The 5,138-nt window shown below is 35.0% G+C and overlaps 1 protein-coding gene across 1 annotated transcript in view; it reads left to right on the top strand.

The window, feature by feature from the left end:
• Positions 1–5,138, top strand: part of LOC106881177 (acyl-CoA:lysophosphatidylglycerol acyltransferase 1) — a 66,293-nt gene that overhangs the window by 33,722 nt on the left and 27,433 nt on the right. The gene's annotated exons all lie outside the window — the stretch shown is intronic.

Here is a 5,138-nt window from a genome sequence, read left to right as displayed (position 1 = left end):
AAGGCATCCAGCTGTAGAAACTCTGCCAAATCAGATTGGAGCCTGGTGTAGCCATCTGGTTCACCAGTCCTCAGTCAAATCGTCCAACCCATGCTAGCATGGAAGGCGGACGTTAAACAATGATGATGATGATGATGTATATGCATGTATATGTTTGTGTATATATATATATATATACATATATATATATATATATATTTATATAAAACAAAGGAGGAAATTAGAAATTGTTTTGTGTCATTTATTCACCATTACACGTATGTCACTTGCTAATAGGAATGTTAGACAGATATGTTAAGAATTTCTAATAGGACATTTCTTACATGTCTATCTAACATGTAATATTTTGTAACTCCTATTAGTAAATGAAACTCATGTCATGGTGAATAAATAATACCAAACAATTTCAAATTCCCTCTTTTGTTATACAATAACTCTGCAAATATTTCCATAAATCTCAATTTTAATATGTATGTTGAAACCAACCTACAGCAGCAACTGAGACTACGTATTGGATTGTAATAATGGCATAAGCATATATGCTTCAAGAGAAAACAGCTGGGATTTGCCCTAACTACCTCAACAATACACACACACACGCACATGCGCATGCGCGCGTCCATGCATGAACACATACACGCACATGCGCACGTGTGCGTGCATGCACGAACACACACCCGAACACACACACACACGAATTGATTCCCAATGTAATATGAAACTCCTTTTTATGTAAATCATGTTTTATATTCCTGCCAGTGTAAATAATGTCTCTTAATATAATGTCTCCATATTAATAATAATAATAATGTCTTCTTAATATAATGTCTCCGCAGTTCTTCTATAAATTCTCATAGACAATGTTGAACTACTTTACTCCCTGTTTATTTTATTAACCAACAACAACTCCCTTATTCTCTTTACAATCTATTTACCAAATGGCAATTGACTTACACTGACCCCTAACTTTCAGGGTTTATCTTGATGTCTTCTCATTTTCCTCAACCCTTCATTACTGAGCCTTTCTCCTATGTTAACAATGCACACTTTAAATAATTAGACTGCACAATGATCTTCTTCTTTTACTACAGCAGACCCAGCACCTAAGTCACTCTGCATGATTCACTGCTGTAAAATATCTCCCTGCTTCTCCACTCCTCATATCATAATCTTTACTTACAGCCCATGTTTCATTGCCATGGCTGTGTGCCACTTCATCTCCATTCACAGTTCGTATTTCAGAAGCACACCCCATCATACACACACTCACACGTATACAAGGGGGTGCTGAGAAGTTCCTAGCTTTGGAAAAAAGGAAATATATATATATAGTTCTTCAGTTTTTTTAAGCCCTGTAAAAGAACTCAGAAGTTTGAGCCTCGAGTGGGGCCTTTTGCGATGCCCTTAAAGCCAGGAATTTTTCAGCACCCTCTCATAGTTACCTGTATTCATTGTTTTATGTGTTACTGTCATACACAATTGCACGTATCACACCCATCACACAGACCTCTCCCTTGTCCTGTCCCATGCACAATTTAGCAAGTTATTCAGTTGATGTCTCTCTATAACAAACTCACTCATAAGACTTCTCTCTGTCGTCCTGTTCCTTTTTCTTTTCACTTTTCCAGTTGTCACTCTCTGTTCAAGGCTTTGTCTTTCTGATCTCTAGTGAACTTAACCTGTTGTCTTCTCTTTATGTCCTCAACAAATTTTCCAGCGGTTTTTGATCATCTAACTTCTTTAGCATTCAGATTCCTCTCTCAAATGTAATCTATCTTTTACTTGTTTCAGTCATTAGACTGTGGCCATGCTGGGGCACCACCTTGAATTTTTAGTTGAACGAATCAACTCCAGTACCTTTTTGTTTTTTAAAGCCTCGTATTTATTCCATTGGTTTCTTTTGCCGAACTGCTAGGTTATGAAGATGTAAACACACCAACACCTGTTGTCAAGTGGTGGTGGGGCACAAACACTGATGCAGTCATATCTGCATATATATATATATATATATATATTTCTATATATATATTTAATTATATGCATTTCTTCTATCTTAATGAATAAAAATTCTTCGGATAGAATTAATGGATTAATAGAAACCAAGGTAGCAAAGAACACAAAATAACTGTGGTGTAGTTCCTGTTTTTGAGGTAGAAACTCCTTGAAATTTTGGGTATTTGAGTATATTTAAAAATTTAAGGAATGGAGAAAACGCATGTTATAATTGCATACTTTATTCCTACATATGTTTCAAAGGATTACAACCTATGTGATCCATAGGGATCTGTGATGTTAAAATTGTAACCTTCTCTTCAGGGAAAGCATGGGAATCATCTTAAACGTAAGACATTATGACTGAGTATGAAACCAATAGATGGATAAGGTTATGACGTGATTCATTTGAAATATATACACATACATACATACAGTGGGCTTCTTTTAGTTTCCATCTAACAAATTTACTCACAAGTCTTTGGTCAGCTTGAGACTATAATACAAAACACTTGCCCAAGATGCCATGCTGTAGGACTGAACATGGAACCATGTGGTTGGAAACAAACTTCTTACCACACAGCCATGCCTGTGCTTATTTATTCACATTGTTTGAATTAAGCATAAGTTAACTATCACAAAGTTTTGAGAGTTTGTTGATGCGATTCTTAAATCTTTTATGACATTGCCGGGTAGGTGTGAGAAGTTGGATCTGTTTATAAAACAGTTGGAATGTTTTGGTCAGATATGGCTGGTTTAAATGCTAAGGGGTTAAAAACTTTAACAGTTGTTACTGTAAAGGGTTGCTTCAGGACATATCTCAGAAATAACATCAGCAACAATTCTTGCTCATATTTGTTGATGTTCCATAGAAAAAGATGAGTTCTGTGTTTCTAAGACATTACAATAATATTATCAAAATTCTTGGGGTTTTTTTTTTAACGATGGTGTAATTTGAAGAGGATTTGGTTGCTATTTCTATCCAGTAGAGCAATCATGTAGAGATTTCTTCATTGGCTCATTGTGGTGGTGGTTGTGGTATAACAACGGTAATTATCTTTTTTTCTCTTTCTATCAGATCAAAGATAAATCCAGTGAGTTCCATTGTGAAGTTATTATGTTGACTGGTCATGTCTGAGATATATGACTGCCACAAACTGTCGATTGTGCAATAATGGGATGGTGAAGTGGTTTTCTACACACACATACACGTATACATGTATGTGTATGCACATATTCTTGTGTGTATGTAATAAAATAGCTTGTCTATGTGTGTATGTAATAAAATAGCTTGTCTATATGTGTATCAATCCTCCTTTCTCTTCCTTCCTCTGTGTGTGTGTGTGTGTGTGTGTGTGTGTGTGTGTGTGTGTATGTGTGTGTATTTGATTAATGAGAGAGATGGAAGATACAAGGATGTTTATTGGTCATTACAATTGTTTCTACAATAAATGTTCTTGTATATTCCATCTTCCGTCTCTCTCATTAATCAAATACCCAATGAACACTGTAAAACTGAACTTGCTTTACCGGAAAGCTATCAAGGGTATACCATATGATTTATTATAATATATATATATATATATATAGAACTTTCATTATGATTCAAGTTTCCAATTCAAATTAATAGAATTTTATGGCAACACAATCACAGGAATTCATGAAAGCAGTGTGACCAAATAAATATATATATATAAATGGTATATGGTCACATCTGTATACATGTATGTGTGTATGTATGTGTATATGTGTGTGTGTGTGTATATATATATATATATAGGTATTTATATATATATGTGTATATGTATATATATGTGTGTATATATATATATGTATATATATGTGTGTATATATATATATGTATATATATATATGTGTATATCTATATAAATGTATATATACATATGTATATGTGTGTGTATATATATGAGTGTGTATGTGTCTATATATATATATATATATATATATATATATATCATCATCATCATCGTTTAACATCCGCTTTCTGTGCTAGCATGGGTTGGACAATTTGACTGAGGACTGGCGAACCAGATGGCTGCATCAGGCTCCAATCTTATCTGGCATAGTTTCTACAGCTGGATGCCCTTCCTAACATCAACCACTCCGAGAGTGTAGTAGGTGCTTTTATGTGCCACTAGCACGAGGGCCAGTCAGGTGGTATCGGCAACGGCCGTGCTCAAATGGTGTTTTTTATGTGCCACCTGCACAGAAGCCAGTCCAGCGGCACTGGCAGTTTGATACAATTCCCTGCTACCACCGTTCTTCCAGTCCTTCCAAGCCTGTTTCTTTTCTCTAATACCCCTGTCAGCAACATTGTTCCACTACCACTTTATTTTAGGTCGGGAGGGGATTTTGCACCATCCACAGATCTGGTCAGTGGCCCTCAGCAGGTTGTCCCGTAGAAACCTCCATCTGTCTTCTGCATCCCCTTCTATTTCGTCAAAGGCTTCGAGTAATACGTCACTAAATCTCTGTCCATTCGCAGGATCTTTAAGCTTCCAGACCCTTCTCCATGCTGGTCGTCTTCTGGGCAACCACTTAGCCTTGATCCTGAAGTCACTAACTACTAGTCTATGTTGTGGAGTACATTCTTCACCTGGGAAGGTTTTGGCATTTATAAGCAGCCATCTTTCCCTTTTTCTGGCGAGGATGTAGTCAATTTGGCTAGTGTGTCTGCCAGAACGGTAGGTGACTAGGTGACTGGCAGGTTTACTGAAGTTAGTATTGCAAACCATAAGGTCATTTGGCAACGATCACGCTCAGATATGCTTTTAACGTTCCACTGGCACGAGTGCCAGTCAGGCAATACTATCATCAGCTATGTCAGCGATTCTGATTTGATTTTACTTGCCTCAGTAGGGCTTATATATACTCAGTAGGTCTTATATATATATACTTATATATGTATATATATGTATATATGTATGTATATATATATATGTATATATATATATATTTATATATATATGTATATATATATATTTATATATATATGTATATATATATATATTTATATATATATGTATATATGTATTTATATATATATATATATTTATATATATATGTATATATGTATTTATATATATATATATGTATATATATATATATATGTATATATATATATA

This window comes from Octopus bimaculoides, chromosome 22, assembly GCF_001194135.2.
Source record: "Octopus bimaculoides isolate UCB-OBI-ISO-001 chromosome 22, ASM119413v2, whole genome shotgun sequence".
Lineage (NCBI taxonomy): Eukaryota > Metazoa > Mollusca > Cephalopoda > Octopoda > Octopodidae > Octopus > Octopus bimaculoides.
Note: the sequence above shows the minus strand (reverse complement) of the source record. Positions and strands in the feature narration are given on the sequence as shown.